The sequence below is a fragment of the Castor canadensis genome, chromosome 16 (assembly GCF_047511655.1).
Source record: "Castor canadensis chromosome 16, mCasCan1.hap1v2, whole genome shotgun sequence".
Lineage (NCBI taxonomy): Eukaryota > Metazoa > Chordata > Mammalia > Rodentia > Castoridae > Castor > Castor canadensis.
In genome coordinates, this window is record NC_133401.1 from 22,387,204 (window position 1) to 22,397,718 (window position 10,515).

The window sequence follows — 10,515 nt, forward strand, 5'->3', positions numbered from 1 at the left end:
GTTTGCGGAGCTGCAGGCGAGACAGGGGCCCCGGGAGCGACGCAGTGGGAAGTGCGGGGGCCACGGAGGTGAGGGCTGGCCAGAAGGGCGGCAGCCCGCGGGGGAGGTGGGGTCAGAGCCAGGAGGTGGGTGACATCACCTAAGGACTGGCGCGGGCCTGACCGCAGTCGGGCAGTGGAGGGGCGGTCGGCCGGTGACCACTGGCTCCCTTATCCAAGTGCCTCTCTGTCTCTCTCTGTTGTCTGTTTGTCTGTGTCTGAGAAAAGTATCCTCTGCTTCTGGCCCAGTGAAACATCTCCCACTCCCTCTCTTCCTCCCCATCCTTCTCTCTCTCCTTCTCCCTTTCCCTCTCTCTCCCTCCTTTTTTATCCCTCCCTTTCACTGTCTCTCTCTTCTCCCCTCCTCTCTCACCTGTTTCTATCTTTTCCTGTCTCTGTTTCTGTCCACCTTTTCTTTCTCTCCTCCCTCTCCTCCTTCTCCCTCTCCCTGTCTTTCTCCTTCCTTCCCCCTCCTTCATCTCTCCCTCTCTTTGTTTGTGTCTCTCTTTTCCTCTCTCTCCCTGCCTATCTCTGTCCCTCTCTCTCCCTGTTCATCATCATCTCAGCTTTCTTTCTGTATTCTTTTGTCTCTCTCCTTCCCTGTCTTTCTGCACTGGTTTTAATTCCCTCCAACTTAACCAACCTCCTCAGGATCCCTTTCTCAGTAAGCGACACCCCCTATTCACTCAGGAGCAAAACCCGGGGTCCCCTTGACTTCTTTCTCACTTGCTCCAACCCATAACAAATTCTTTGGTTGAACCCCCCAAAACAACTCCAACCAGTCAGGACTTCTGAGCCCTGCTCAGCCCCCCACTGGACCCCCTACTTCTGTGTCCCCTTCAGTTTATTTTTTGAATGAAGGTGGTGCCTAAAAACAGTTCTGACTCCCTATCCCCTCCCTTCCTGCCGCCTCCTCTGGGCCTTAAAAGGAATGGGCACTCTTCCCCTCACTTTTCCTCAAGACCTCACCCCTTATTTTGTCTCAGTTTGGATGTCACCTCCTCTCAAGGCAGGCTGGAATTAGGGAAAGTTTGGGACTCTGAGAACATATATGACTTGATACTGTATTTCAGATGGAACATTCTTCTCTTTCTCTGAGCCTTCTTTTCAATTGCTCAGGGACAACTTAATCTGCCCTCACTTGGCCCAGAGACCACCCATGTTCCTCCCCACTCATCCATTATTGGTTGGGAATCACCAGGTTATTCCCTTCTCATAGGTTAGCCTAAGTTTTAAAAGCTTCTGGAAAAGAGACAGACAAGCTCTCTGGTTCCAGCTTCCACCTGTTACCACCATGTCCCCATTTATACCCATTTATAATTGGGTATAAACTCCATTTATACCCATGTGTCCTGCCATGGATTCTTCCACACGGGACACAAAGAATTTGGAAATCTTCCGACCAGAGACTACACCACTACTGTTAACACTCGCAAGGCTCTCCCTGACCTCTCTCCAACTGAACTGAAGAATTGAAGATCCTCGTTCCTTTTATTTCTCTCTCTCTCTCTTTGCAGTGCTAGGAATTACCCAGGCCATGCATGTCCTAAGCATGTGCTCTACCACTGAGCCACACTCCCAACCCTTTTGTTATCTTCCCATAAATGTCCCACACATGGCTTCAGAGCCCGTGGTACAGTTTATGGGCCAGTTATTGTGTATACACAATTGTGTGTGTGTTTTCTTTTTGTCAATACTGGGGTTTGAACTTTGCACTTGCTAGACAGGTGCTCTACTGTTGCTTTTTTTTTTTTTTTAATGCCTGGCTGGCCTTGAACCAAAGTGTGAGCCTCCCAATCTCAGCTTCCCATGTAGCTAGGAGGGCAGGTGTGAGCCATGGGCGCTAAACTGTGCACTTATTTTTGTAACATATGTTTCCCTCACTACTTGGGGGCCCTTTGAGTGAAAGAGCACCTGTCTCTTAGGTTTGCTGATGAAAACTACTACATTTGTGTTGAATAGCTGGCTAAAGGAGAGAGACAGGGACAGAGACACAAAGAGGCAGACAAAGAATGAGACAAAGACTTATGGAGAGAGAAAGTCAGAACAATAAACAATAATAATAACAGCATTTGCTATAGTTTGGAGGTGAAACATCCTTCCAAAGGCTCATGTTTGGAAGGCTTGGTCCCCAGCTAGTAGCATTACTGATAGGTAACGGGATTACATGAGCTCTAACCTAATCAATGGATCAATCCATTGATGGACTCATAATTGGATGGCATTATTGGAAAGTGATTAAAAACTTTAGGAGGAAGGACCTGGCTGGAAGAAGTAGGTTACAGAGGGCGTATCCTGAAGAGTACATCTTGTCCTGTCTCTTTTTCTCCCGACCTTCCTTGCCCTCCTCTCCCTTTTCATCTTTCTCCTCCTTTTCCTCCTCTTCCTCTTCTTCTCCTTCCTTCTCCTTTCTCTCCCTCCTCCTTCTCCTCTCCCTTCTTCTTCTCCTCTTTTTCCTTCTCTCCGTTCTCCTTTTCCTCCTTCTTCTTATCTCCCTCCCTCCCTCCCTCTCATTCTTGGCTGCCAGGAGGTGAGCAGTCTCCTCTAGCATAGCTCCCATGGCATGATGATGTTCTGCCCAAAGTAACTGACCCAGCTGAACTTGGACTTCAACCCAACAAACCATGAGCCAAAATGCACCTTTCTACCTACTAAGCTGCTTTTCCCTGTATTTGTTACAGTGACAAGAAACCCCCCCCCCGAAGAATGCAGTATTGTTTACTTAAAAATCAACATGCTAAATTAACGTTTAGTTAATTTAGTTAATCAAGATGAGAGCTCGCTGTGCTATTTTAACTGCTCTGTATACAGTACAGGTTGAGGATTCCTTTTCCACTATGCTGGCACCAGAAGTGTTTTGGGTTTGGGATGTTTTCTGATTTTGGACTATTTTCATATCTATAATGAGATTGTCACCAGAGGAAGGTTGAGTTACTACTCAAAAGCACAGGTACTCGAGACAAGTACCTGTCTCAAGCAGGTGAAAAGCAATTCATGGTGTCTCACACACAAAAAGGAGAGTTTCCCAAGGTGGAAGTTCTAGCAAGGATTTATTTACAAGATAAAGTAGAGAGAAGTGGGAGGAAAAAGGAGAAACATTTCCTGCTCCCCACACAGGAAATGGGAGTGGACTTCAAATGGTGGTTCCTGTCTGTAGCCTTTGTACTTTCAGAGGTAGAGAACACATTAAGAGACAGGCTAGCAATATTGATTTGGGGTCTCCAGCTGGTGCCATGAGGCTTCTCCCAGTGCATTTCCTGCTTAAACTCCTCTTCAACCCAACGCTATGCTTTGCAGTTGTAACTTTCTTTTCAACTGTAAATCCTTTGCAGTTGTAAGATTGTGAGACAGGAAGCCTTGAGAGAATTCTGCCCTCCTTTGATTACCTCTCACGTAAAAGCCCTTTACTCAAAACAGGAACATTGATCACACCTCAGACAGGTAATTAAAATACCTGATGGTTAGCCTAAGTGCATGCAGAGTGCCCTATGTTGTATGACAAGACCTTGTTAACCAAACCTGTCAATCACCCTATCTGGAAATCAGCCTATCCTGCAAAGACTGCCCAGATTTTTCCTGCCCTTTCAATTTGTAAAGGTCCTTTGAAACAAAAGCCAAATGTTTATTGCAGCACTATTCACAATAGCCAAGTTATGGAAACAGCCAAGATGCCCCACTACTGACGAATGGACTAAGAAAATGTGGTATTTATACACAATAGAATTTTATGCAGCCATGAAGAAGAACGAAATGTTATCATTTGCTGGTAAATGGATGGAATTGGAGAACATCATTCTGAGTGAGGTTAGCCTGGCCCAAAAGACCAAACATCGTAGGTTCTCCCTCATATGTGGACATTAGATCAAGGGCAAACACAACAAGGGGATTGGACTTTGAGCACACGATGAAAGCGAGAGCACACAAGGGAGGGGTGAGGATAGGTAAGACACCTAAAAAATTAGCTAGCATTTGTTGCCCTCAACGCAGAGAAACTAAAGCAGATACCTTAAAAGCAACTGAGGCCAATAGGAAAAGGGGACCAGGAACTAGAGAAAAGGTTAGATCAAAAAGAATTAACCTAGAAGGTAACACACACACACAGGAAATTAATGTGAGTCAACTCCCCGTATAGCTATCCTTATCTCAACTAGCAAAAGCCCTTGTTCCTTCCTATTATTGCTTATACTCTCTCTTCAACAAAATTAGAAATAAGGGCAAAATAGTTTCTGCTGGGTATTGAGGGGGTGGGGGGGAGAGGGAGGGGGAGGAGTGGGTGGTAAGGGAGGGGGTGGGGGCAGGGTGGTAAGGGAGGGGGTGGGGGCAGGGGGGAGAAATGACTCAAGCATTGTATGCACATATGAATAAAAAAAAAGAAACAAAAGCCATCAGGCACCTGTGCTTCTACCTCATCTGGCCGGCAGCCACCACTGCTTCCTCTTATGTGCTTTCCCCTTTCTCTCCGTTGCTCTCTCTCTTTCAATAGTTGAAGTTCTTTATTTAAAGTTAAAGGCTGCAGACCACAATGAATTGTGAATAGCACTCAAATTAAAAGTTTTGGGCAGTTTGTAATATTTTAAACATTATATTAAGAATAAATGATTAAGCACTCTTTTAGAATTCATAGAGACAAACTTATTCCAATAAACATGTTTAATATCACAAGCATTTTTCAAGTGAAAAGAATTTTTATAAAGATTACATGTTTTGTTTAAATTTTGGTATCAAATTTTCCTCGGCACAGTGCCTAAATATCAGTTCATCCATCAGTTGTCCCATATCCATCAATCAGCTTGTGAGAGTTTTTTTGTCAAAGATTTCTCCTTTCTTGACTTTTTATTTTATTTTTGCTTTAAGATAATGAAGGTGGAAGAGAGGAGAGACAATTTGCTTTTCCATGCTAGCCATGTTTGGAAAGCAGCCATCCTGTGGTGTGCAGTTAAGATAATTTCATTCGGAGTCATGATGCCATACTTTTTCAGGGGAGCTCTGTGGTTTCCTTCTTGCAATGGAAATCTGGAAATCAAAGCAGTCTCTCCACTATTTCTACATTTTTTAAAATGAATTGTGCTGTCATGTGACTTTATTTCATCATAATAGTTTGTTTGACTTACCTAAAATAAAGTATTTTTGCATTCTTCAAATTTGGTAATAAGTTCCTCCAACTTTGAAAAGTACTTTTGGCAAATGATCTGTGAATTTTCTTGGTAAGAGTAGATACAAAGGGAGAGGAATTGTTCTCTTTAGAAATCAAGGACAATCCCACTGCCTTGTGTGAGTTTCAATGTCCCTCACTTTCAATAAACTAACTACATTTTTGTATCTTGCTTAAACTTTTCTCATGAGGGACACAAGTGCCTAGGAGTCTTTGGACCAGAGTCTCCAGAGACAACTAGACAATGGATCTGGGTGACTAAGATGGGTGCTGTTTATTATTTTAAAACATGGAGGTGTGATCTAGGCCTACCCAAAAACACAGGGACATTGGGTTAAATTTTGGGACTTCTCCTTGCCTAACATGCTGTTCATTTTTTCTGTTTCTCTACTTATTTAAGGAGCCTTGCAGCTTCTTAACATCTCAGAGGACAAGGAAGATGCAGACAGCCACTCAGTGTCTCCCCATCCTTGTAACTTAACATCTAGAAGGAGATAATGGGAGGGGATACTGCTGCTTTTTCTTTTTTTTTTTTCAGTTTATTTCCTAATCCTGAGCCTGGTGCTTTTAATCTTTATTATAATTTCTGTGTCCTCTCATCTGTCTATCCTGCCTCACTGTGTCTTGGGGATGGTCCCAAGTCTAAACATGAAATTCATTCATGCAGAGCCCTGGAGGTAATTTTACACAATGTTCTACGCAATGTTTTGTGTCTGAGGCCAGGTTTCATGGTGTGGAATTTTCCGCTTAGGGAAATGTTTTGGCACTCAGAACATTTCAGATCTTGAATCATTTCAGATCTGAACATTTCAGATCTTGAAGCATTTTGGATTTCAGATTTTCTTATTAAAGTCACTTAACCAGAAAGGGCTGGGGGGTGTGGCTCAAATGACAGAACACCTGCCTAGCAAGTGTGGGGCTTTGAGTTCCAACCTAGTCAAGGAAATAAATGAATAATTAATAAAATAAAAGAAATTACGGTAGAGATATTCAACCTGCAACTCCTTTAGTCCTTCAATAACACTAAGAAATAGAATCTCTTATGAACTTTGACATATAAGGAAGCTGAGGCGGGGGGAATTATTTTGCCCAAGGTCATGGAAAGACTGAGGCCACACGAGACAGACATGGACAAACAGAAATGGACAGATAGAGAGCAAGAGAGAATTGGAAACACAGTGAGAGGTATAGCCAGAAAGATAGGGAGACACTGAGAGACACACACATGTCTCAGAAGCCAGGGATAATAATTAAAAAAAAACAATTTAAAAAGTCTAATATTTCTATATCACCTTTTTTTGGTGGTGGTGGTGGTACTTAAGTTTGAATTTAAGAATTCCTGCTAGGCAGGTGCTTTACTACTTGAGCTACACCCCCAGACCTTTCACTAGTGTTTTCTTTTTGAGATAGGGCCTCAGGCTAACTATGCCTGAGCTGGCCTTGACCTCTGTCCTCCCTACTCCTCCTATTAAGTAGTTGGGATTACAGGTGTGCACCACTATGTCCTCCCCAGTTAGCTAGGTTTAATCTTCATAGAAATCTTACCAGGTACTCATTATTATGCTGAATTGTGTAAAAGAGGAGCCAGAGACACAGAGAGGTCAAACAACCCACCCACACTCACACAGTAAAGTGGCAGTGAATTTGAGCCAACTGGCTCCATAGTCTTTATCATCAGCTCTCTCTTATGCTGTCTCTGTCACAGCTGAAGTGTTGCAATGGAGGACTGTTCCTGCAGGGGACACAAGTGATGGGCGCTCAGGGCACACCTAGACCCAAGCTCCCCTCACAGGAGCCATCTGCCCCTATCTCCACCTGCCGCATCATGTAGCTTCAGCTACATGGAGGAGGGGAGGGGAGTCCCCCCCCACAGGGCACCCCACCCTCAGAGCAGAGCCCACTGTGGAGAAACTGGAAGAACAGGTCTTTCTCCCTCTTGCACTCCAGGGCAGTTGAGCTGGAGGGCCAGGCCGCCTGCTGAGGAATGTCACCTGACCTAAGGCCCCAGGGCCATCCTACCTCCTGCTGGGGCCAGCGCAGCGTTTAGGGAACAGTCCCTGAGCTTTCCCTGGGAAACAGATGGACAGGTGTAGGTTGGGGCTGAGGGAACTTCAGGGGCAGAAGGCAGGTGACACCTGCTTCATCCCCAACACGATGGAGTGCCAGTAAGGAGACCCACCAAGCTGGTGCGAATGACCCCCATCCCCGGAGACGCCAAGATGGAGTGGGGCCCACAGGTACCAGTTAGTCATGAGCAATGGGAGCTCAAAGTGGAGAATTCTTAGTTCACACCTGCTGAAAGGCCCTCTCTCCCCTCTCTCCCCTCTCTCCTCCTCCCCCTCTCTCTCCCTCTCTCTCCCTCTCTTTCCCCCCTCCCTCCTCCTCCCCCCTTCTCCTCCCCCTCTCTCTCCCCTTTCCCCTCTCTCTCCCTCTTTCCCCTCTCTCTCCCTCTTTCCCCTCTCTCTCCTCCCTCCCCCTCTCTTCTCACTTACATACTGCAACCTAACCTACAAGCTTGTGGCTTCACTTCCATGTGAAACACCTGCGGGAAGGCCCACGTGACCAAAGGCCTGACATGGCCAGATCCTCCTCAAGATTGTTCTGGAAGGCTTAGCCTCACTTGCACCTGTCCCAAGAAAAGATAAAGAGCTCTGGTCTACTCAGGTTAAAGTGGGCTACTTTGACAGAGTCACCTTTTGTTCATTACCGTGTCATTAGCATCTCATTATACTTGCAAATTTTCGGGCCCTCCCCTGCCCCCGTGGGTTTTTCTTAGGTGGTCATGGGTAATGACATGCGCAGAGCAGAGGGAGTCTCTCACCACTCTCCTGTCAATCACTCCCTGTAGGCTGGTCCAGGGGAGGGGCCTGACTCTCCAGCTCCCCGACTTCAATGAAAGCCTGTGCTGACTGCTTTCAAACAACAGAAAGTGCCCCTTTTGTTTCTAATAAACTCTATCTTTGCTACATTTTGCATCTGGTCTGAAATGTCTCATGGGAGGCAGAAATGGAGAGAGCTTCCTTGACCCTTCTGTAAGAGGACAAAGTAAAAAGTTTCAAAATCCCGACATAATCTCACATTCTTGAGTTTTTTTCTGTGTGATGGTACTGGGGTTTGAACTCAGGGCCTCAGGCTTACTAGGCAGGTGCTCTACCACTTGAGCCACTCCTCCAACCCTTTTTGCTTTAGTTAATTTTTGAATAGGGTCTCTTTTATACCCCTGGCTAGTGTGGTCCAAGATCCCCCTATTTATACTTCCTTGGAGCTGGGGTGACAGACGCACACCACTACACCCACCTTTTAATTGGTTGAGATGGGGTCTCTTGGACTTTTTGCCTAGGCTGGCCTCGAACCTCCATCCTCTTGATTTCCACCACCTGAGAGCTGGGATTACAGGTGTGCCTCACCAAGCCTGACTTTGAAAATGTTAAAGGATGTATGTACATGGCTCATATTATATCTTGATTGGGAGGAATCAGTAATGAAAGGTTATCAAACCAAAAACGCTCAAGTGCTGTTTGCAGTCTGCTGGAAACTGCAACAGGAATTTTGTGACCAGTGATGGTTTTCTGATTGTTTGGGTTTTTGCTTTTCTGTTTATTTTTCACCCCCCAGGAGTGTCACTCAGCTCTCCAAAGAGCTCTGGATACAGCAGGGTCTCATTTAGACTGAAGGCAATCACCTTCAACTGGTGAGGTATTTTCCCAGGTAAACCTGACCCCAAAGATCAGAGTCAGAGAAGGAAAAGGTCTCCCTTTGGCCCTGGAGCTGGGCTTCATCTGTTCCCCTTTGTTCCTTCTGTCTTTGTGACTTGTTCTCTCCCTCCAGCCACACTGGCTTCCTGTTGCCACCTCAGGGCCATTGCACTTGCTGCTTCTTCTACCCAGAATGCTCTTTGTCTAGAGGTCCGCCCGGCTCACCCGTTAATCAAGTTTTTTGCACATGTTCCTGTAAGAGGTGCTTACACTGCTTTTGGTGAAAAGCATTGATTCCTTACTTGGGCCCATGACTTAACTAAAAGCAGGAGAAGGTTGGCATCCCTGCCTCCATTTTGCATCTGTCTTTGTTCTAAGCCATTCTTCCTGCAGTCATTTTACAATCCCTTGGTTCCAGGAAGGACAGAGTTGATAACATCTTCATGAAAAGGGACAGAAACTACCCTTAAAGGTAGAGCCTCCTCAGGATGGACCACCTGCCAGGTGACAGTGACTCTAGATAACAGCTTCTCCAGAACCCCTGAAGAGTAAGGACTGAGGTAATGATCAACCAGATCACACCTGTGACTGGGGCTGTTTCACTAGCATAACTTTTGTCCCCTGCCCTATTCTTTTGTTGTCGGGGTGGGGGGGTGGGGGGGTGGGGAGGGTATTGAGGTTTGAACTCAGGCTCTACACCTTGAGCCACTCCACCAGCCCTTTTGTGTGAAGGCTTTTTTGAGATAGGGTCTCATGAACTATTTGCCTGGGCTGGCTTTGAACCTCGATCCTCCTGATCTCTGCCTCCTGAGCCACTGGAGCCTGGCTCCTGCCCTAATTATTTATTTGAAACTAAAGCTCACGTCTGCACACAGACGATGGCTGAAGATGGGCTGAGTGCTCACTCTGCCTTTCCCATGGCATGTAATTAATCCCTGTTCTCTGGCCTTCACCATGACTCTTTATTTGACATACAGGGATGAGTGGCCGAAGCTGACATGAGGAAGCCCAGGAATGGGCCTTAAAAATGGCCTAAAGTCCAGTTTCAGCCCCTCTTCGTCTGTGTCATTCTTGACCCTCTGTCTACAGAGGCTCAGTCTTTGTCTACTTTTTTCTCCAAGGATAGAAATGTGTATTTGCTTCTTGTTACTGCTATAATAATTATAGCAGGCTTAAGTCAACAGGGATTCATTCCCTTACAGTTCTGGACATCAGACATCCACAGCCAGGCTCATAGGACTCTAATCAGTGCCAGAGGGCCACTTTCCTTCTGGAATCCACAGAGCAAGGTATGATTCCTTGCCCTTTCTAGCCTATAGATGTCACCCACAGTCCTTGGCTCATGGCCCCTTCTACCCTCACTGTTCCCACCTCTTCTTGGCACAGTTGCAGCTTCTTTGATAGAGTCCCTGCATCCCTCTTTTTTTTTTTTTTTGGCAACACAGGGATTTGAACTCGGGGCCTTGCTCTTTCGAGGCAGGTACTCTACCATTTGAACCATTCCATCAACCCCTTTGTTTGCATTTTGTTTTTGAGACAGGGTCTTGCCAATTTTGTCCCTCTGGCTCTCTTCCTTGGAAGGCCTTGGTTTGCATTTTCTTTCTGAAAGTGGGGTGGGGAGCCCTTTCTG